A 25,554-nucleotide genomic window follows, 5' to 3' on the forward strand; every position below is an offset into this window, starting at 1 on the left:
TTCCGACTGTAGGCTTAGATGCTGCTGGCCTAGGTCCTGAATACTGAGATGCTCGCTGTGGGCAGTATGCTGCAATATGACCAATTTGTCCACACGAATAACATCCCGTGCCTCTACCAGATCCTCTCCCTATAGGTGGTACATTCGACCGTTGGTGGCTACCCCTGCTAGCAAAAGACTGGCTGCTCTGTGCAGGCCAAGATTGCTGATTTTGTTTATTACGTTGAGCATTGCGATTGATCCTAGAGTTGGATCCACCGCCACCACTCTGTGCCTGAGGGTAAAAACCCTTATGCTGCTGAGGCTGCTGTTGAGAATGCTAATTCCTCCTAGGGAAGGGAGGCTTCCTGATTCCACCGGAGTTGTGGTTGCCCTTAGATCCTGCTATAGTAGGTGCTCCCACAAAACCCCCTTGCCCAAAGTTGACACTCTGCTCTACCAGGATAGCTCGATGTACCGCATCCTTGAGGGTCTTAGGCTCAAATACCTTAACACCCCCAATAAAACGGTTGTTCAAGCCTCGAATGAAATGTTGTGCCAACTGCACTGGGTTGTTACTGAATCTCAAAAAAGGCATGAGCTAATAGAACTTGCGCTCATACTCTACAACGGTCATAGTGAACTGTCTCAGGTTATGGAACCCATCTGCTCTATGCTGCTTCCATTCCTCCGGTAGGAATCGCTCATGAAAACTCTCCAAGAAAATCTCCCAAGTGACACTACCCATGTTAATGCCCAACTTCTTCTCCTCAATAGTCCACCAGGTGGCCCCAAATAACTCTAGATTGGTAATGGAAAACCTCGCTTTGACATTACTGTCAAAGTCCTGCATAGCAAAAATCCTGTCAAGGGCAATAAGCCACTGCTCAGCTACATACCCAGAACCTTGCCCATTAAAGGGCTTGATCTTGGACCTCTGAAGATCCTTCATCTGAGAAGATACTATGGATCTATGTCGATCCCTCTGAGGACTCCTAGATCTGCATCTATGCTCATGTCCAACCTGGTGTGCTCTATCCTGCTCAAGAATAGGAGGTAAGTGATCAATAAGGGTTCGCATCATTTTCCTCAGATCAACCTCCTCAGAGTCGGCATGTCCCTCTTCGTGGTTCTCTTCCTGATGTTCACTGACATGCTCTTCCCTATTCTCTTCCTGAATGGGGCTCTCGTGGATAGACTCATGAACACTAACATCTCTGCCTCGTCCACGGCCTCTGCCACGGCCAAGGCTACGGCCCCTAACGGACGATCTCGTCCCAGATACCATCCTACAATAATATCCAAGACACAAGATGCTAAAATAACTAGGAAACATACTATTGAAACACATAGATAGAAGACACATGTTTTGCAAACAAGATATCTTCAATTTTCAGTTTACCTATAATTTCAGTTTAACTATAATTTCAGTTTTGAAGTTTTGAGTGTTGAAGTATGAAAAATAGGTAACTAATACTTTACATATTGTTTTAGTTCAACTAGTTTCAAGTTTGCATTTTTATTCAACTAGTTAACACTCGTGGCGTTCCAATATACCCAGAGCTCCCAATGTAGAAACTCTGGCTCTGATACCAGATGTAACGCCCCGCTAAGGGATCCAAAAGAATTAACCTAAAGTTTCACTAAGTTTGCTAAACATTTTTTTTATAAAAAAGTAAGAAAGTATAACATACACATCAAACACATAGTAGCGGAAGCAATAACATGTAATCATCGACAAACATACATTGCAAGTTACATTTCTTAAAGATCCCAAGACGTTGAGTCACGTTTAAATTTAATTAAATCTAAGTCTAACAACTATCACATACATATGAAGAATAATCAGAAAGTCTCATGTCCATAATATACATTTGTTCCAAATGCCTCTCGGCAAATTAATTCGGAATGCTCAATCATCCACTATACAAGTCACAGGGTATGAAAGGCTTAAAAGAATATACATATGTAAAGATCAAGATACAACATCCTCAAATCCATGATACAAAGTACAGTAAAAATATATGAAACTATTCACCATACATGATACATCCATACATCCATAATGATAAAACATCTATCATAACATCTAACCATCCATCATAATAATCCAAGAACATAGTGAAGGTAAATGCCAATCACGAAAACTCCAGCCACGGTGACCACGGAACAGATCTCAATGGTAAGAGTAAAAGCACTACCACCCGACCGCGTGGAACCTAAATGGTTCACTCCCACCGCACTGAGGAGATAGTCTCAAGTCCCAAATAGGATAACAAAACCTATAATCATAAGTACTCTCTAAGTCCAGGAAATCCTATAAGTATGCTAACTCAAGGGTTCCTAAAAAGATCGACATCTAAATCCCAGAGGTACCACAAGACACGTAGGAAACCTAATATGCAAGCGAAAAAGTGTCATCGCAAAAGTCACGTAGAAGTTACCCGAGCAATCCCTTAGGAATCTCGAGTCCCTACTAATCCTGCGGCCACTAGTATCCTCTCGTATTGACGAGGCCTACTATGGAATGCAAGGTCGTAACCAAGCGTTCTCTCTACCCCATCCTAGTCTGTACTAGCACTCAAGGCATGGGAGAGAACATACAATTATCTTGTTAGGTTCATTTTCTCTCATTTAGTGTAAATGTTTTTACTTATTAAAAATGACTTACAATGGGTTTCTCAAGGAAGCCTCTTAGGGCTCCAACCCCCATTGCAAGCCACTTCCCGACTCTACACATAGATAACCTACCCTAGCTCATGAACTCGTAAATCAAAGAATCATAATAAAACCACCTCAGTCCTATACAAGCAACTGAAAAACATCATAAAAGATAATCCACAAAATTACATCAGTTCTTCATGAGCAACAGATAATATCAAATAGTAATCATGTAATCATGACAGTTCTCTATCAGCAACTGAAGGCATCAATGATAAGTCACAAAATCCAATGGTTCTCCAATGAGCAATCAGAAAGTAATACAAGTATAACTGATCGAGACTCAGAAATGGTTATCAAATATAACTGATCGAGACTCAAAAATGGTTAAATTAGGTATCTCAAATACATACACCTCAGCTTCACACAAGGAAACTGGAAAGCAATAGCAAACAGTAAACACAATCATGTCGTAGAGCACTTCATCACATTACCATGGTCGGGTTAAGAAAGATCGAGACCAAATCATCATGACATCACATTCACAACCCCGAGCCTCTGGTAACAACCTAAACTGGTCAACGCTAAACCAACCCCAAAACATTCAAAGTACAAAGACAACATCAAAGTCTCAGAGATTGGATCTGAAAGTATATTATTTGAGTTAAGGTAAGGTTTATGTTTCAGTTTAATGTCGAATTTCAAGTAACAAAGCTTTCATATCTACCCCTTTACGATTAACCCATTTCTATAATAACTTCCATTAAGTCAATCTTCCAAATCTACTATTTAATCAGATAATATTCATTATTAATTAACTTTAATTAAACTAATTTTAATTAAATTAATCAATAATCATTTGATCTAATTACTTATTTTAATCTATCCATTAATTGTTAATTTATTAATATTTAACCAAAATTATCAATAAATTAATATTTACCAATTATGTGAAATACATTTAATATTTATTTATTAAGTATTAATAAAAATAAAACTTTTATTAAATAAAATATATTATAATTTTATTAATTAAAAATTTTAATTAATAATAAAATCATTTTGTAAATAATATATTAAAAGAAAAACGAATTAACAAACTACATTTTTTTAAAAAAAAAAAAAAAAAAAAAAAAAAAAAAATAAAACTTATTTAATATAACCGTCGGCTTATATAAGCCGACAGCCTGCCGCAGTCCTGCGGCAGCAGGTACATCTTACCTGCTGTCGCAGTACCTGCGACGCAGGTCCTGTCGACTATGCCGACCATGGGGGGTGGGCACGGGGTAATTCCCTCCCCCCCCACAAACTTTATATAAATCATTTTTTTTTTAAATTTATAAATGGAGTATAATTTGTATTTATCAATATATATATATATATATATATATATATATATATATATATATATATATATATATATATATATATATATATATATATTTTTAACTATATATATATTAAAATAATTTCTTTTAATATATATATAAATAATGCATTGAAAGATTGTTTCCTTCTCTATCTTGATATAAAAAATATAGTCAATCATCCAAATGTTTAATCTAGAATCTCGGTATTAGATTCAACCCTTCCCATTTAAATCTCATGTATACAGAAGTTTATAAACAAGCATCTGATAAATACCAATATCGTAATGTTTAAGTATTCTTCACAGAGAATTTCAGATTTACAAACCCCAGACACAAAGAAGACAGGAAAGGATAATTGCGTAATAAATCGATAATCGAAAACACAAGACCCTACCTGATCTTGATGCTATTATGCAATCTCCAAAAATTGTAAAAGAATTCGCTCCTCTCAATAACCTTCTTCCCAAAATCTTTCTTTGGTATTCGCCTTCTGAAAATCGCTTCCAAAAGATGTCTCTCCCAAAAATTCCTGTCCAACTTCGTATATCTAAAAAATGAACCCCCAAAGTTGTGATAAGCAATTTCTCCTCAATTCGGGGCACTAATTGTGCGTTTACCCGAGAAGACTCTTTGCACAACTCAGTTAACTCCAAATTAACCTTTATTATCTTTTCTTTTATTTTGCATTCATCTTTCATGCACATTAAGTTGAATTATAAAATAACTTTATTTAATAATCCACTTGACTTCTATTTTAAATTAATTTATTACTTTAATCTTATGTGCACTTTTAAGAAATTAAAATAACATTATTAATTTCTATAATTTAATCTTTTAATTTATTACTCAAATTTAAACTCTTGCTTAGATCATGCGATCTAAAATCCTTTAATAATTTAATGTCTTTCAACTTTTTTTTCTTTTTTTAAAATTAATTTTAGAAACTTAATTGATAACATATTTAATTAATTTAATTAACAATAATATTTAGCATTTATTTAAAAATGAACTCCAATTATATTATTATTAAATTAAATAAATATTATCCTATTCTAAATTTATCTTTGAACTTTAATCTCCAAATTTAATTTTTTTATTTAATTAATTTCTCAATTAATTAAATATTAAAGATATCATATTAATTCTCTATTAAATTAAATCATTAATTAATCTTTTTAATTAGACTTTAATTAATAGAAAATACATCAAGGACTCATATAACAACATACGAAAACCCTACCTAGAAAAACACATACCAAATCAAAACAAAAAGGTTATAATCCCAAAATTACATCATTTGATGCATTCAGAGGGTACTTAACTCAGGTACTTGTCCTAATTATCAATTAGGACAATTGGCTAAAGGGTTTAGGAATTGGACTTAAGGGTTTATCTCCCCTCTCTTACCATTGAGACAATGCGATAGGGTACACTCATCCTGACAATTTAGGGAAGTCGATACCCGGTACCTGCAACCTGCATAAAATTCACGCATGTACAAACATAATATTCTAAGCTAAACAGACAATGGCAGGAAGTGGTCCATCGTGTAGATCCCGTCTAGCAGGTGATTACGACTCCCTTCCTTAACCACATTAGAAACACCATACATAAATAAAATAAGCACGCACACCATACACATGCAGTATGGGGTAAGTATCCATAAGAAGCACATGGAATAATAAACCATCTAACTAATCATCATCGATAACTGAAACCATTGAATAATCATCATACATGCATGAAATATAGAGTACCAAGTAATCTCATCATATAATAAACTGAGTATAAAAAAAAATCTGATAATCTCTAAAATAATAATACTAATCATCAAACATAATTTGGCCTAAAAGAGTTTGGCAATGATATCAGGAATGTAACTAGAAAATGTAGACTAGGGGCAGGCACTACAGATGGCTAGGATCCACGATGGTCTAATGATGCTATTGACGGTTGGGAGGAACCGTGCACTTAGTTTATTATGTTGATCTTTATGATGGATGTATATGTTCTCTATCATGTGTATCGTGTGCTTATCTCTACTTTGATGTATCATGGATTAGAATAGGATGATGTACCTTATTCTATTTATGTATATTTTTGAGCTTGTCATACCCTGTGACATGTACAGTGGATGATTGAGTATTTGAAATGTAATGTATAAACATTGGACTTATCATTTCATGTGGATGTTGTGCTAGATGGATTCATGTATGTAATTCAACGTTAAGGGATCTTAAAGAATGTAATCTGTTATTTATGTTATGTTTACTTTCAGATGGGCATTGCTATTGCTTCCATTAATGTGCATAAGTTATATGTGATGTTTACTTGTATGGAAAAAAAAAATGCTACTAAACTTAGTGAAATTATAGGTTAATTCTTTGGATCCCTTGGCGGGGCATTACATTTGGTATCAGAGCCCGAGTTTCTACATTGGGAGCTCTGGGTATTTTGGAACAACTAGGACTTTGAACTATTAAGTGTAACTTTCAAACTTGATCTAGGTGAATTGAAACATAGGACTCAAACTGTTACTTGGATATTTTTCATACTTCAACACTTAGTTTCAAAACTGGAAATTTTTACTTAAACTTAAACATAGAACTAAACTTAGTACCTTGTACTGTTGTAGGATGGTATCTGGGACTAGGTCTTCTATTAGAGGCCATGGTAGAGGCCGCGGAAGAGGCCATGGTCATGGTAGAGCTATCAGTGTCCATGAGTCTGCCCATGAGGGATCGACTCACATAGAGAGCAGGGAAGAGCACTCTAGTAGGCAGCAGGAAGAGAGCCGTATAGAGGACCAAGCTGAGTCTGAAGAGGTTGGTTTGAGGTAGATGATGCAGACTATTCTAGAACATCTACCTCCTGTTCAAGAACAACCTAAAGTGCATCAGACAGAACAAGAGCATAGACCCAGATCTAGAAGTCCTTGGAAGGAACGTCAGAGGTCCATTGTGTCCACTCAGATGAAGCATCTTTCAAGATCTAAGATCAAGCCTTTCAATGGGCAAGGTTTTGGTTATGTGGCCAAACAATGGCTTATCTCTCTCGATAGGATTTTTTCCATGCAGGAGTTCGACAGCAATGTTAAGGCAAGGTTTGCAATCACTAATCTAGAAAATTTTGGGGCCACTTGGTGGATGATAGAGGAGAAGAAGTTGGGAATCGATATGAGCAGTGTTACTTGGGAGTTATTCCTAGAGAGTTTCCATGAACGATTCCTACCAGAGGAATGGAAACAATAAAGGGCTGATGAATTTCATAATCTCAGACAGTACACTTTGTCAGTGACCGAGTATGAGCATAAGTTTTATGAGCTTATGCCTTTCTCAGGGTTTAGTGAAAATTCTACTCAGTTGACACAACATTTTATTAGGGGTTTGAATAACCGTATTATTGGGGGAGTTAAGGTATTTGAGCCAAAAACCCTCAAGGATGCGATGCATCGAGCTATCCTTGTTGAGCAAAGTGTCAACCTTGGTCAAGGTGGTTTTGTAGGAGTGCCAGCGGCATCAGGATCTAAAAGCAACTACAATTCAGGTGGTAACAAGAAGTTTTCTTTTTCTAAGGGGAAACAGTATCAGTAGCAGTCTCAACAGACACAGCAGCAGAAGGGCTCAAATTCTCAAGCTCAAGGTAGTGGCAAAGGTTCTAACACCAAGAACAACTGCAATGCTCAACGCAATAAACAAAATCAGACCAATCAGCCAGATCAGAGTAGCCAGTCTTTTGTGAGTAGGAACAGTCATCAGCAATCAAATGTACCACCTATGGTAAGAGGTTTCGACAGAAATGCGAAATGCTTTTCATGTGGTTAGATTGGACATTATGCAGCTCAGTGTCCTCAGTGAGCACCTCAGTTTTTAGGACCTAGACCTACAGTTTCAGAGCCTACAGTGGGTGATGCAGGTAGAGCTCATAGAGTATTTGCAGCAGTTGATCAATGTCAGGCAGATCATCAAGGAACAATGGTTGAAACCACAGGTGCTATTAGAGGTATATCTCTTTCAGTATTGTTTGATTCAGGAGCTACAGATTCATTTATTTCACCATCTATAGTTTCTAAGTGTAAGTTGGATGCGGTGAAGCAAGATCATGGTTGGCAAGTGGAACTAGCCTCAAGCATTAAGGTCTCCACAGATTCTGTAGTTCATAAGTGTGGGCTTAGTTTAGGAAGCTTCGATACGGCAGTGGATCTTCGAGTCATACCCCTTGGTTCCTATGATGTGGTTCTAGGCATGGACTGGCTTGGATCTCATAAAGCCAGTATAGATTGCAGGAAGAAGATTATTATGTGCCAAGATGACCAAGGGAATGATGTGCAAATAGTTGGGATACCGAGGCCTATATCTTTGCGGATGATTTTTTTTTATGCAATTAAAGCAAAGTTTTCGTAAGGGATGTTAGATATTTTTTGTTATGGTAAATGATCTTGATGAGGAAGATTCCATGAGGAAGACTTTGGATCACCTGATTTTGCAAGAGTATGCAGATGTTTTTCCAAGTGAGATTCCAGGCATGCCTCCGAAGAGGGACATTGATTTTAGTATTGATCTAATTCCTGGAGTGGATCCTATTTCTAAAGCTCCTTATCACATGACTACTCAGAAATTGGGTGAGCTACATCTTTAGCTAGAGGAACTTCTGGCCAAAGGGAGCATTCGACCTAGTGTATCACCATGGGGAGCTCCAGTGCTCTTTGTGAAGAAGAAAGATGATTCTTTGTGCCTTTGTATTGACTATAGATAGTTGAATAAGGTGACTATTAAGAGAAAGTATCCTTTACCTAGGATTGATGACCTATTTGATCAGATCAAGGGAGCTACGGTATTCTCCAAAATTGATCTTAAGTTAGGATACCACCAACTTCGCATTAAGGAAGAAGATATACACAAGACTGCTTTTTGAACTCGTTATGGGCATTATGAGTTCACAGTGGTAGCTTTTGGATTGACTAATGCTCCATTGATTTTCATGAGTTTGATGAATGGTGTGTTCTGATCTTATCTAGACAAGTTTGTACTCGTGTTTCTTGATGACATATTGATATATTCTAAGACTCAGAAGGAGCATGAGGAACACCTGCGGTTGGTTTTGCAGTGTTTAAGGGACAATCAACTTTATGCTAATGCAGCTAAGTGTGAATTCTTCAAATCGGAGATTCAATATTTAGGGCATGTTATTTCAGGTGATGGTATTTTAGTGGATCTTGCAAAGATTTAGGTGATAATAGATTGGCTGACACCGACTAATGTGTCAGAGATTCGTAGTTTCATGGGTTTAGCTGGTTATTATCGCAGATTTGTCCAGAATTTCTCTAGGATAGCACATCCTATCACTTCTCTTCAGAGGAAAGGAAAGAAGTTCGTATGGATAGAGAAATGTGAGGAAGCTTTCCAGAAGCTCAAGGAGCTTTTAACCAGTGCACTGATTCTAGCTGTACTGGATCCAGAAGGTGATTTCATGGTATGTACAGATGCTTCTCTTGAAGGGATTGGGGCAGTGTTGATGCAGAATGGATGGGTGATTGCATATGAGTCACACAAGCTCAAGGATCATGAGTTAAATTATCCTACACATGATCTTGGGTTAGCAACAGTAGTTCATGCTTTGACAAGGTGTAGACATTTCTTGTTGGGGCACAGGTTTGAGCTACATAGCGATCATCGTAGTCTTCAATACATTTTCACTCAGCCTAATTTGAATGCTCGCCAGAGGCGATGGATGGAGTTTCTATGCGAGTATGATTTTGAGGTTAAGTACATTCAGAGTAAGGAGAATGTGGTGGCAGATGCTTTGAGTCGCAAGAGACATGTGGTATCATCGATGACCCTTAGTGTGGATTTGAGGATTCAAATTCTTCAAGCACTTCCTACAGATTCTTGGTATCAGGAAGTGTGCAGAGAGATTGATTCAGGAAGATCTTTGGAAGGTAAGTTTGCAAGTTACGTTCAAGAGTCAGATGGTCTTTTGAGACATTTGGGGAGGATTTATGTGCCATTTTTGGATGAGCTTCGCACCTTGATACTGGCAGAAGCCCATCGTACACCTTACTTAGCACATCTAGGTGTCAAGAAGATGCATGCTGATTTGAGACGTTTGTTCTTTTGGTCTGGGATGAAGCAAGATATTGCTGATTTTGTGGCTAGGTGCCTTGAGTGTCAGAGAGTTAAGGCAAAACATCAACACCCGGCTGGACTTTTGCAGCCTAATCTCATTCCTTCTTGGAAGTGGGATATCATCTCCATGGATTTTATTGTAGGATTACCTATGACAATTCGACATCATGATGCTATCATGGTCACTGTCGATCGATTGACTAAGGTGGCACATTTTTCACCGATTAGATCTTCCTACACAATAGCTTCTGTAGCTAATGTCTTTATGCTTGATATTGCGAGGTTATATGGTATTCCTAGAAAGATCATTTCTGACAGGGATCCTGTATTCACATCTGCATTCTGGACATCGCTGTAGCATGAGCTTGGAGCGCAGTTAAACTTCAGTTTGGCATATCATCCAGAGACTGATGGTCAGACAGAGAGGGTGAATCAGGTTTTGGAGGATATGTTATGGATGTATGTGATGGATAGGCAGACACATTGGGAGGATTATCTCTACCTAGTGGAGTTTGCGTACAACAACGGATATCACAGTTCTATTGGTATGGCACCATTTCAAGCATTATATGGACGTCCTTGTCATACACCATTGAGTTGGGACAGTCTTGAGGATCACATCCTGTTGGGTCCTGAGATGCTTCGTGATATGGAGCAACAGGTAGTGCGTATCCATGAGCATTTGACTATGGTACAGGATATGCAGAAGAAATATGCCGATGCTCATAGGACTGATCAGCAGTTTGCTGTGGGTGATAAGGTTTTTTTGAGAGTGCAACCGCAAAAGAGTCTGATCCGATATGGAAAGGGTTCTAAGCTAGCACCTCACTTTGTGGGACCATTCGAGATTCTAGAGAGGATTGGCCTGGTTGCTTACCGTCTTGCTCTACCGTCCAGCCTAGCTCGCATTCATGATGTTTTCCATGTTTTAGTGCTTCAACATTATATTCTTGATATTGTACATGTTCTTGATTGGAATGCGTTGTAGGTAGAGGAACTGGCTTTGGAGCCGGTTCATATTTTGGAGCAGTGGGAGTTGACCCTCAGGGGTCAAACCATCGAGCAAGTAAGGGTCCAATGGGACCCTACCGATGATTCTTCAGCTACTTGGGAGGATGCAGCCAGATTGAGGGAGTTATATCCCTACTTGTTTGTAGGCTTCCAGGAGTAAGCCTAACGCAAGGGGGGGTGGATGTAGTGCCTACCCTCGTTCACATCTTTTCTGGACATTGTTGTTATTATCAGACTGTGATAGACTAGTTTTATGTTGATGGATTAGTGGTATTATTTTGACACTATCAGACATTATGTTATGGATTCAGTGGTTATATGATGAGATCATTTAGATTTTACATTTCATGCATACGTGATGATCATTATACTATTTTCAGTTATTATTGATGATTAGATGGATGGTTATTATCTTATGTGTTTTATTATGGATACTTACCCCATACTTGCATGTGTATGGTGTGCGTGTTTTCTTATTGTATGACGTTTCTGATGTGGTTAAGGAAGGGAGTCGTAGTCACCTGCTTAGTCGGGATCTACACAATGCACCACTTCCTGCCATTGTCTGTTTAGCTTAGCATTATATATATTGTATGTACATGCATAGTTTTTCTGTAGGTTGCAGGTACCAGGTATCGACTTCCCTGAATTGCCAGGATGAACGTACCCTATTATACTATCTCAATGATAAGAGAAGGGAGATAAATTCTCAAGTCCAAATCCCAAACCTTTAAGCCAATTGTCCTAGTGAGGTAGGACAAGTATCTAGATATTTTACCCACCGAATGTGTCAGATGACATAATTCGTGATTTTTAACCCTTTAGACTGATTTTGAGTGATTTTCTCTATGATGGGTTTTCACATTTTATTTTGGAGGTCTATGGTGAATTTTCTATTAATTAAGTCTTAATAAATGGATTTGATTAATAAATTAATTATTTGACAAGATTAATATAAAATATCATGTTATTTGATATTTTGATTGTAATTAATTAAATGTGAATTATTGAGAGAAAATGAATTAAATAAAAGAAAATTAGAAATTAAAATTAATAATAATAATAAAATACTAATAAAGTAATAAATAAATAATAATAATAAAAGTTATAAAGATCAAAATGGAAGTCATAAATATTTAAATAGAAATTATATAAAAAGTGAATTGGAGTTATAAGCTTGCATGGGAGTTAGCGCACTTCTCTATTTCTCAAGTGTCAACAACACGGGGGTTAGTGCATCAATTAAGCACATGGTGTCTACAACCCTATGGCTTATCTTGAAGGTTGGAAAAGACCCATGCTTAGTTGGTGACACCTTCCAGCTATTTCTAGAAGCATTCTAGATGTTTCCTGAAAGCTCTTTATATTCGGGCATTCATAGAAGCATAGATATAGTGTTTGGAGTGCAATTGGAGCATTGCAGGACTCAAGAATTCTGAAGAAGGGAGAAGCTTGCTTTGCAAATTTTTTGAGGAAGAGCGATTTAGCATCAAAATTCGGGTAGATTCTTGTGATTTTACTTATGCTATTTTTGCATCATGCATTCCCTGTCTTCATCGTGTCTTCCATATGTTTTCTGAGAAGTTTCATATTTATATGCATTCTCAATGTGGGTAGATTAATTTAATTGGAGAACTTTATATGCATTCTATATTGCAAATATCTTATTCTTAATTGTAGATATAATCTTTGTGAAAAACATGCATGGTTATATATTCAGATCTGCATACATATACATAAATATATATTTATATATATGCATATGTATACATTTATTATGAATCTATTATAAAATTTGAATATATATACATACATACATACATACATATATATATATATATGTATATATATATATATACCTATGTATATATAATGCATCGAATTGAGCGATTGGTAAAATCACAGTGGAAATTTATCAATTTGCATCGCGATTTATATCGCATGGAATAAAGTTTATATATAATATGTCGTGGGCACGTTTCGTACCCCATGCCGGCGGAAGGCAGAGGCCTGTCGTTGCAGGTTTGCGGCGACAGGGGTACTACGTACCCGCTGTTGTCGCAGTGCCTGCGACCGCAGGTACTGCGTACCGCAACATGAGTTTGGGGGGGGTTTTTAATTGATGTTAATATGCAAAAAAAGATAACAATAACGTTTATGTTAAAACATTTACATACAATTCGATTCTAATATGGTGTAAATCGAAATTGTCAATTTGATTTAATAAAAACGTAATACATATGTATGTATGTGTGTGTGTATATATATATGTATGTATATATGTAATATGTAAATGTGTTATTTATAATTTAAGTTATTATTTGATCAATGGCTTATATTGATGGTTTATTTTCATAAGGTGACTCTTTAATAATTTTCAACTATTTAATAATTTAAATTTTTTAAATTATTAAATAAGGAATTGATAGTTGGGTGGGGGATATATCAAACAAATGTTATTAATTGGAAAATGGATTTTTTTTATAAGGAAAACTTTCATTCAAAACAATATATGTGTTCCTCCATTCATTCTTCAGATTTGGAAACATAAACTGAGATCTCTACATTTAAACTCAAGTTGTAAAACCAAAACATGTGTTTGCATTGTGTATTCTTTATGCTATTGTTTTTGGTTTTGGGTTGACTAGTGTTGACCAGTATAGGACGTCTACCAGAGGCTTGGGGGTTATGTGATTGTAGTGACATGATAATGTTTTAATTTTGATCTTTATAAACCCAACCATGGTTATGTGATGGAATGCTCTATGTATTGGTTGTGATTACTGATTGTTATAGTTGAGATTCTTATGTATGAGACACTTGACTTAACCATTATTTTTGGTCATCGATCAGTTGTCCTTGGTTATTTTTCTAGTCGCCATGATGGGACTGTTATGTGAATTTATTTTGATGATGTCATGATGTGACATGTTTGACTCAACCATTTTTGGAGTCTTCGATCAGTTTGATTGAGATATATTTTGGTTATTGAGAACCATTGGATATTTGATTATTAGTGATACTTCAGTTGCCAATAGAGAGCTATTGTGTTCATGATTTTCTATGGATGTTGCTCATGGAGATTTGATGCTTTATGCATATTTGATGATTTTGTTATGGATTATCTTTTGTGATTTTAAGATTTATGAGTCCATGAGCATTAGGGTAGGATATCTGCATGTAGTGACGGGAAGTGGCTTGCAATGGGGGCCGGGGCCCTAAGAGGCTGCCAGGGCAAGTCATTGTAAGTTGGATTAATAAGTGATAACATTCACACCTAATACTAATAGAATGAACCTAAAAAGATAAGTGTTTTGTTCTCGCCCATGCCTTGAGCGCTTGTACAGGCTAGGATGGGAGTAGTGAGATGCATGGTTGTGACCTTGCATTCCGTAGTATGCCTTGTCAGTATGAGAGGATACTAGTGGCCGCATGAAATCAGTATGGACCTGTGGAGTTTAGCTAACTGCCAGGGTAACTTGTACGTGATAATTGCGATGACACTTTTCCGCTTGCATAGTAGGTTCCTACATGTCATTATGTGCCTCTGGAGATTAGATGTCAGATTTTATGTTTGGAACCTTTGAGTTAGTATACTTTTAGGATTCCTGGACTTATAGAGATATGTACTATGTGATTTTGATAGCCTATTTGGGACTTGAGATTATCTCCTTAGCACGGTGGGAGTGGACCACTTAGGTACCACGCGGTCGGGTGGTAGTGTATTTTCCACTCTTATCATTTTGAGATTCATTGAGACATCGTGGCTATTGCGTCTTTCATGATGGTGGATATGTAACCTTTTTCATTGATGATTAGCATATGTTAGATGATGTTATCTTATGCTTTGATTTGCACGTTAGATTACTTTCTACATATGATGTTGTATTGATTAGGAGTGACATTCCTACTATATAATACCGATGATCTCTTCGATGATTTGGAATGTTACGCACGGAGGGATGGCTAGGATCCACGATGGTCTAATGATGCTATTGACGGTTGGGAAGAATCGAGCACTTAGTTTATTTTGTTGATCTTTATGATGGATGTATATGTTCTCTATCATGTGTATCATGTGCTTATCTCTACTTTGATGTATCATGGATTAGAATAGGATGATGTACCTTATTCTATGTATTTATATTTTTGAGCTTGTCATACCCTGTGACATGTATAGTGGATGATTGAGTATTTGAAATGTAATGTATAAACATTGGACTTATCATTTCATGTGGATGTTGTGCTAGATGGATTCATGTATGTAATTCAATGTTAAGGGATCTTAAAGAATGTAATCTGTTATTTATGTTATGTTTACTTTCAGATGGACATTGCTATTGCTTCCCTTAATGTGCATAAGTTATATGTGATGTTTACTTCTATGGAAAAAAAAAATGCTACTAAACTTAGTGAAATTCTAGGTTAATTCTTTGGATCCCTTGGCAGGGCATTACACTGTGCAAGATTCTAGTCAAAGGCATGGAATAGCTTGCATATGTAAATCATTTATCTTAAGTTAACCAAAAATTTGGTCTTATTAATGTGTATATCTAAAAAAAATATTGGACATGTTGTACTTAATGTTTATATGTGGACATATGGTTTTGAAAGAAAATTTTGGTCACCTCTCTCATCAAATTCACCCATATTATAATTAATGAAAATTTGTCCACTTACAATGCTCTATAAACTACAAATTATATAGAAGACAAAAATTACAAGATGCATTCATCGAAATCAAACAAATTTCTAAAAACAAAAATCATGATCCCATCATACTTGACATTGATCGTACCTCAATAGACATTTCATTGATCATCATCTTCATCCATGTCATCATAATCATCACCATCATCATACTTGTCACTTTGATCATTGTCATCACTACCACCATCTTCATCTTCATCGTCATCATCTTCATCACTATTATCATGACCATCATCGCTATGATCATCAACGTCTTCATCAACATGATCATGATTGTCATTGTCGTCATCATCATCATCATCATCATCATCATCATCATCCCATCACCACCATCATCATTAACATGACCAGAATCATCATCATCTTCTTCTTCATCATCACCATAAGAGGGCTTGGAACAATTTCATAGTTGGGGAGTATGGTGCAGGAGCACCAAGGTCAGCCATGGAGAGAACCAAGATCACTGATGGATCTTTGGGAGGAGTGGAATCCAAATGACCTTCAAAGGTCGTTAAAACATGTAAAGAGAATGTTCATGGTCATATAATAATGTTTTGATCATAAGTTGATCTTATTGTAATCAACCTTTAATTGTAAGCCTTAATGGCATTATTAAGTCTATAAGGTACCTAGGGCTCACTAGGTAGAGTTATGCATTGATCCTAGGTTAGGGGTTGATGGAAATGAATGATAATGGTTTTAAACAATGTCAAAAGCACTTGAAGTACATAATATTGTAAATTGTCGATATTGGCAATATAAGCCAAGCAAGGGCTTAATTAGTGTTAATAGGGGTTAGTATGAATTATAAGTTAAGTTTGGTTTTAAAGGTTGTCATTAGAACCTTTTTAGAAGTCTTTGGTATAGGTTTTGGATGTTTATTTTTTGAGTTGACAACTTTAGTTGTCAACTTGACAACATATTCTAACTTTATTTGGTTAGTACAATCAGTTTGGTGACTGTTATCAAACAATTGAAAGGTAGTTAGTAGTTTTAGTTGGTCTTTTGGGAGAGTCAAGGTCTATTTTAGAGAAATCCATGTGAGTGGAAGGAGAGAGAAGTGTTTTTGTGTACTGAGTCAAGTTTTTAATACAAAGAATCTATAGAAATAAAATTCCCTGCATACTTATAGTTTACTATCCCATGGAATAGTCCTAGCAACCATGACATGGTAATGGCATATAGAACGTGATTCTTGTTTAGATGATGCAAGGAAATCTATTTGTATTTTTTTATTTGGTTAAGTCATCTTTTTTATTTTTTTGTCACTAAGAACTTCAAGGAGTGACTGGTGTGGTGTAGACAGTGTCTAGTTAGGGGTACAATTAGCCAATTAAGTTTTGAAACCTCCATAAATATAAGGAACTCCCACCACTATGGTAATTTTGGTTTGGTGGGAGATGCCAATGATGTATTATATGGATGACTATAGGGAAGGATGCCAGTTGATGGAGAACAAGGAAAATCTTGGTAAAAACCAGTGAAGAGTGCATTTGAATAGCACTAGTCATGGTTGGGAGTGATAAGATGAATGAAGAAGGTAAATGATGATTGGAATGATCTATTGAAATAAATTTTAAGGTGTTAGTACCCTTAGTGTGGTTGTGAGTTGCCGGGAAGATTGATTTCTCTAAAACCCTTGATTTCTTGCCCAAGAAGTGAGGGTTTGGTGAATGGGCAATTAGATGAGTAGGTGGGATCATTCTAAGTTGAAAATTAGTGATCTTGAATCATGTTATAAGATTATTTTAGGTTGTGGAGTCTTGGAAGTCAAGGGATATAGGAGTTCCTTCTTTGAGTAAGGTTAATTAGGCCTAATTAAAGATGTAGTGGGTGAAATAAGTGTTCACCAATCAAATGGTGAGAGCATGAGATTGTTAGGAATTTAATAAATTTAAAAAGGGTATTTGAAAGTACAAAAAACATTGCTGGTTTTTTTGGGAGTTTTGGGAGAAAACTGCTGATTTTAGTGTTGGAAGGGCCACTAGGCAAGGCTAGAAATGCTATAGAAGAGAAAGGGTTGAAGATATATTTATTGGAGTGAATAGGGAGTTGGATCATGGTAAATATATCATTTAGTATTATCATAGCATTGGGATCAAGGTAAGTAGTCTAGTTTGGGTTTTGGTGTGTTGGAGGCACGAGGTGCACTAAGTTTGTAAGAGGGTATTGATACTTGGGGAGATTGGAACAAAGATAAGTGATAGTGAACTCATGAGTATGGTTGTGGGAATGACTTACAAATTCAGGGAACTCCATTTGATCTTTGAGTAGGACTGACTCCTTGAGTTGAGTTAGTCTATTTAAGGTGATAGTGAAGGGCTTTGCTTAGATTGTTGTGGGTGCATATCTATCAATTTGATTAGATTGTACTTTGAAAAAAAAATAAAACTCTTTCTTATATTATGTTGAATTTTGAAAGCTGGACATCGCAAGTATGAATGAAATTATCACAAATATGGCTTTGAAGTTAGTGAATGTTTAATGCATGAATTGTATTGGGTTTGTGCTAGGTATATAAATTTTATAATATACATTAGCCAAGTTAGATTAGTTAGTGTGTGTTTATTTAAGACCTTAGGAGGTCTTTCTATGTGGACTAGGTGAATTGGTGTTAGAGCCAAGGTCACTAATAAGTCTTTGTTAGTTGTTTTAGCAAATTTAGGCTTAGAAGCTAGAAGAAAAGATTTGAGTTGTAAATGTGTCCTGAACACATAGAAGAGGTGGAAAAGATACTTTAAGGTTATTTATGATGTTTATAAATCAATCTAGAGGGGTTAGAGGTCCTAGAAACAAGGATCGTAGCATATGTGCAAAGATGCCAAATGTTGTGGAAAAGTTGTCATGACAACATTTGTAATTTATTGCAAAGGTTGCATGCAACTCAGTTACCTTGGATCCCCTAAACATGAGGAGTGGAAAATCCACTAAGATGGCCTAGAATTTATTGGAAAGGCATCTACTACATATTGGAGACTCAATCTCGAGGAGGAGAGTTAGATTATAACAAGTTTTATGCAAGTAATAGTGGCTATGACTGTGATTTAGTGTACAAACCAAGCATTTTGAGCACTTGTGTTGTCGTATGGATGGAAAGAGAAAATTTTGAATTGGATTCATGTAGTAGGATTAGTTTCAAGCCTTTCTCATTGTTTGTGCTTTGAGCTTAGAGATAGTTTAGTGGCCTTAGTAAATTGTTTTCAAACTAGGTTGTTCACTAGTCCAATCCATACCAATTTGTGTTGTCATGGACCCCCCGTGAAATGTAACCATGGGAAAACCCTTAATTTGGATGGAAATGTTAGGGGAGTTATTTAGTGTTAAATATCTAGGATTAAGAGTCATGAGATGTAGGAGAATGATTTTAAGACCAAGCCCTAGGTGAGCTAGTAGTGCTTGGCTAGAGGTGAAGAAATGAGGAAATCTTGTAGGGTTTGAAGGTACTGTATGGAAGAACCACATGTACATGTGTGGTATGATCTAGGGAAGGTGGGTGTGAATTTTTAACAATTCACCAATCCATTATGGTGAGTTGTGAGCAAGAAACCAACAAAGCGCTATAAGCTAGGCCTATTAGCCCTATTAGCCCTACATATTAAGATACCTATGTACAAATTTCTTGAGAGTCTAAAACTAGAAAAATCTCTCATAAAATTCAAAAGGGTATCTAAATGTGGTGGTAGTTTTCAAACTTATTTGGAAAGTTTTGGTGAAAAGAGAAAAAAAGTCTCTAATTAGGCCTAATTGCTAGTAGGTCATTTTAGGCCTTTACAAGGAAAGAACTTGAACCTGGTTGGAAAAGGCTTGGAGATCCCTCAAAATGGATCCAAATGTAAGAAACATCAATGTTGATGGAGAGATAAGAACCACTGCAATGAAGTTCATGTGTTGATTGAGGTTGGCACTTGGAATCTTCTAAGTGTAGAAGGAAGAGTTGAAGAAATCTAAAGGTGTTTGTCCTTCAAGGTGAAGCACAAGGAGTAAGACTCTTGTAGAAGAGTAAGAGAAGGAATTAGTTAATAATCTAAGCCTAACTAGATCCTAGAGGAGATTTAGGATCATTGGGGAAAGTTAGAAGACTTTCCTAAGTACTTGTACAAGCATACCCTAGAGCACTTACACCAGATTTCAACAAGAAATATGCGTTTACTATTACATCCTATAATACACTTGAAAGATTTTATAACAAACTTTAGGCAACCATTGGCCAAATGCACATACTATTTTTTAAAGGTATAGGCAAGTGCTCTTTTTGTAATCACCGAGAACAATCAAGTGTTATGATTTGTTATGATTTCCTCCCATATGTAATCACCATGGATAACAAATTTCTTGGAAACACATCAACACCACATGTTAATACCTTCAATCTACACTTGCATATTCTCCTGCAATATATATATATATATATATATATATATATATATATGAAAGGTTAGTAGTATTTGATTGAAGATTAATATTCAAGTAAAAGATCAGAATTTATGTCATTGAATTAACAATTCTGCAGTTGCTAGATAATATCATTGAAGGCTCTGCAAAGTATTCCATCTCAGTGTTATCTAAAAATTGAATTCAAACATAAGTTCTACCCAGATCCTATTTCCTTAATAGGGTTAATGAGCAATGCTCCTTCATGGGGTTGACCCTATTAGGGTCGAGAGACAATGACACTTCACTATCTAAGAACAAAATTAGGTGTTTTTGATTCATTTTCTATAGAAGTTAAAATCATGCAAAACATTTAACATTACATTAAAAAATCATTGAGACTAGTTTTCACAAAAATCACAAATTTTGTGATTTTTGGTAAAAAACAACAACTACTATTTAGGTGAGTAATTCACAAAGGTTTTTGGCTTGGGGACTTGTGGCAAGTTCTTCAATTATCCTATGAACCATCAAAACATGCAAGACATGTGACCTACTTAAGCTTCTTTAAAGAATCATCATCAAAGGATATGCTATCTACATCAACTAGGATAATGAGACAATGTATAATAGGGCTCTCTTGGAATTGGGAGAGATGATGATCTCCATGGATTTACTAAAGTCTATTCAGATGTGTGTGAAGACAATCAATGCTTGATACAACACATAGTGTCACAAAGTATATCTTTCTCAACAAGGACAATCTCTAACTCACCAACTCCAAACAAGGTCTCTTGTGATATCAATGATTAAAAATTTAAGAGGTAAAGGCACAATAACCCAAGGTGCAAAAAGGCTTCTAATAATGGGGTAAGTAGCCTAATCTAAACTGGATCAACCTAGGGATATTGGAATAATAGGACAACAAAGCAATTTGATTGTAAAGTCTCAACTCAAGAACTCAAATTTTGTTCATTTTAAATGTCCAACTAGATGTATCGATAGATTTTTAATCATGAACCAAGCACACAAGACAACAATCAGGGATTTCAAGCAAATGTCTTCACTATATTAATGCACTTGAAACATCTCAAATGAGATCATCTCATACAAATAGAATATTTCAAGGTGCTAAGATGTCCAAGTAACTAACTAGGATGTGAAATAACAATGAATTGAATAAAAAATCATTTCTCGATGCAAAAATAGATTTGGAAAGATTTGAAAAAAAATTCTAATGTTGCAAGAATCATGACAATTGGAAACAATAGTAGATAATTTTTTGAAAACAAAAAACACTTCAACTAAAGTTTGATAAACCAGTGTGGAAATCCAAATTGAATTTTAGGAACATGTGTGTGGTCTATCATCTATTGAATATAGCAAATATGGTTTCTCTAAAATGTGTGGGAATAGTTAGAAACATGAGAGTGTTGAGCTTGAAATTAGCACCATGAATGAATATATTGTTGGTTTAGAATTTTCTAAATTGGGTAAAGAGCAATACATTTTCCAATGATATATTATCTACTCTTGGGATGTTAGATGGTGAGGAAAATAGATTGTCCATTAGGACTCTTGATATAATTAGGATTTCAGACCCCAAAAATGGAAATCTTAACCAACAATGCAATTATGTTAGTATCTCCTTAGATAGAGTCAAATGAGAATGATGAGAAAATTAGGACTTCTGGGCAAAAAAATGGAAACATGGATGAGAAGATGATGGAAGGTGTTGAGGAATGTGTTGGAAAGGGTACATGAATTTTTTTGTTCTAAAGCATAAATACTATGGGAAAGGGGCCCTAAATTAGAAATGGTTGTATATAGAGCATAAATGACAGGGATCTTGAAAATGGACTACATCCCAAATGATAAATACTTGGATAATGAAAAAAGAATATGAATATGTATTCATAATACATAACACAGTTGGGGAAAAATGATGCCATAGATTAAATCAACCATGTACTCAACATATGTGATCTAAAAATCATAATGAAAATCAGTCTATATGCATGACATATGAGCTCCAACTATAGTCATCCAACGGTGTAAAAAGACTTGTATAGTATTGCAATTTATAAATTCATCCTCCACTGCACATGACTTAATATTGTTTGACCTAGATTCTTTACGAAGCTATGCAATTAAAAGTATTTTCTTAGAAGAAGGTTTAGGTGTTGAGGAAAACTCACTTGCAAGTGAAGATTTTGTTGAAGGTGATGGGGAAGAACAAGTGAATCTACACTTGAAATAAATTAATATTTCTAGGGCAAGGTTCTGGAGCTAACCCTTGTTCAAAAGCTACACAAGCAACATAGTTATCAAAATATATCATAAGTCTTGGTATCCTCTCTATTAATAATTTTTCTTAGCGGTGTTTCTATGCTTTGTGGATCCTCTTGTCTAGTTGCTACCGATAATTTTATGTTAAAAAAATAATTCAATTCTGTTTCAAACTAGTTGAGGATTTTGTTCCTCAAAATATTGATTTGTTATTGCAACAAAAAAGGCTCAACTTAATAGGGTAGGATAATAAAAATGGGTTCCTCATTGTAGCACAACCATTACTAAAATGGAGAGAATTAGATCCCTATGGAAGGGCCTCACACATTTTGCCACACATTTGACCCTCAATTACATGATCAAGATGAAGACTACTACTATATTATAGGTTGCCTTACAATATTCTCTGACAAGAAATCTTAGCAATGCAAGCAGGACGATGGTTAGATTTGGTGTAGGGATGTTGGACTCCATTGTAATATCACACCATTTGAGGTAGTGGTGCAGAGCACCTTGACCATCTCCCATGAAATTTGAGTTATAATTAGCATGTTAGAACCTATTTAGGGTGCCTAGGAAAGTATATTAGAACTTAAAATGCAAAACGTGGAAAAAGAAGTGTTAAAATTACCAAGAAATGTTGTTAGCAATTCTTTACAAAAATTGACAAAGTGTATAAGGTGAATAGTCATCCATCTTATTTGAGCCATTAGGGAGGTAAAAAGTCATGCTATGCTATAAAGCAATGCAATCTCACATTATTGATATAGAGGGAGATATGGAGAAGGTAAATGAAAGGTTTTGTGTATGGTTTTTAAAGTAGAAATCAATTTTTTGTGTAATATTGCTGATATAATGGTATTTATATTATAGTCCTTCTATTTTCTCCTATATTTCATGGTTATGGTGGTTATTAAGTTTCTTATATAGAGAAAAGAAGATCTAGAACTACTGTTGATATTATAAAGGGATATAGCATCAATTGGTGATTAAAAAGAAGAGCTCATTGCTCTCGATTAGGCAGTAATGTTTGAATGACAGTCATTGTTTCTTCTTCATATCTCGTGGTTGTGGTATTAATTAAACTTCCTATATACATAGAAATGAAGGTTGATAGTGAATGTTTTGTCTAGTATCCTGGGGTTATCACTATTAAACAATACATCGTTGGAGAGGGAAAGGATCATAGTCACCTTTCTTGTCCACTTTCTCACTTTTCATCACACATCACAATTGAATTTTTGTTTTTTCTTACAACATTATTCTAGGGTCTTTTTACACCATGCATGCTTCTTATAACTTCTATATTCTTAAATTTCACATTGTAACGTCCCGCTTGGGAACCTAAAAGAAATAAAACATCACAAAAATAAACATCAGAAGATTATAAATAGAATATTAGAAAACACCTAGTTTTTAGCCACATGATTTAATTCCATCAATTTATCTTGTTTAATTTGGGTCATAAAGATGTGTTTAGAAGTAAGGTAAGAATATACATGTTAATATAAATTGTTATGCTAATATACTTATTTAAATCAATAAGTATTTAAATATCCAATCTCTTTGCATATAAAATATCATGCAATATTATCATGTTATTAATTTAAATAATCTTAAATCATAAATGATTTAATTAATAACATAAATGTATATTAATAGATAAAATGCTAATATCAATTTCATTTCTAAAATATTAATTTGACTTCTATTTTAGTCTAATATTAACATTTTATTTTCCTTTAATTCATAATGCAAATAGAGCTAAAATTATAAATTTAATTTAATTATTTATAATTTCTCTCATAAAGTCAAATAGTTATTAACTAAATGATTACAAAGTGAACTCTACCACAACTTCTCTTAAAATACAATAACATTATAAATATTTATTTATTAACTTTTCTCTTGCATTAATAATTATAAAATCATTTATATGCAACTAAGAGTTTAGTTAAACTTAAATAATCACTAATACTAATATTCACTTTATAACTAAATGGATAATATTTATTTTATTTTAGAAATTAATAAATTATTATTATTATTTTAAATAAGTAAATCTAAAAAGTAAACTATATAAAATAAAAATACACATGCAATTAGTATTTTCGCATGTCTTTGATCTCTCAAATCATGCAACCATATTATACTTAGTTTTCTATTTTTAGCATATTTTTTTTCACATGCATGTAACCCTACTATACTTAGCTTTCTATTTTTAGCATAATTCTTTTCACATGCATGTAACCATACTATACTTAGCTTCTATTTTTAGCATATTTGTTTTCACATGCATGTAACCCTACTATACTTAGCTTCTATTTTTAGCATAATTATTTTCACTCGCATGTAACCCTACTATACTTAGCTTTCTATTTTTAACATAATTGTTTTCATATGCATGTAATCCTACTATACTTAGCTTCTATTTTTAGCATAATTGTTTTCACATGCATGCATAACTTCAGTTAAAACATGCTTTCCTCTCAATTAATCTTTTTTTTTTTCCAATAGATTTTGTGATTAAATTATTTTAGATATAAGAATAAGATTTATCTATATTTAGAAAATTCATGATAATCTCATGGTTCTAATGACAAATTTAAAGTTGAAACCCTAACTGTTCAATTTATTATTTTCTTCCAAATTTCTATAATCAAATATTCCCTATATTGTCTAAAAGAGTTTTAAAAGAATACAATCACAATAATTTTCTATAGCTTTTCCATAATTTTCCTCAGTCAAGTTTTCTTGATTAATAAGTTTTCCTTTTCAAAATCTACAACATAATTCCTTATTCAACAATCAATACAGTAAATTAATAAGTAATATGTAAACACCCAGAAAAAAATGAAGTAGACAGATCTTTCAATAAAATTCTACAATGAGTTTTCAAACCCTACCTCAAAACCATGGCTAAAATACGAGACAATCTATGAATGCATACAAATCTTGACCTCCTAAAACATTCAACAATTCTTTTGATTCAATTCTGAATTTTGCTCCCCAAAACCTGTGTGTGTAGAAATGAGCTC

This window comes from Cupressus sempervirens, chromosome 1 (assembly GCF_028749045.1).
Source record: "Cupressus sempervirens isolate cs-2001-9-10 chromosome 1, ASM2874904v1, whole genome shotgun sequence".
Taxonomy (NCBI): domain Eukaryota; kingdom Viridiplantae; phylum Streptophyta; class Pinopsida; order Cupressales; family Cupressaceae; genus Cupressus; species Cupressus sempervirens.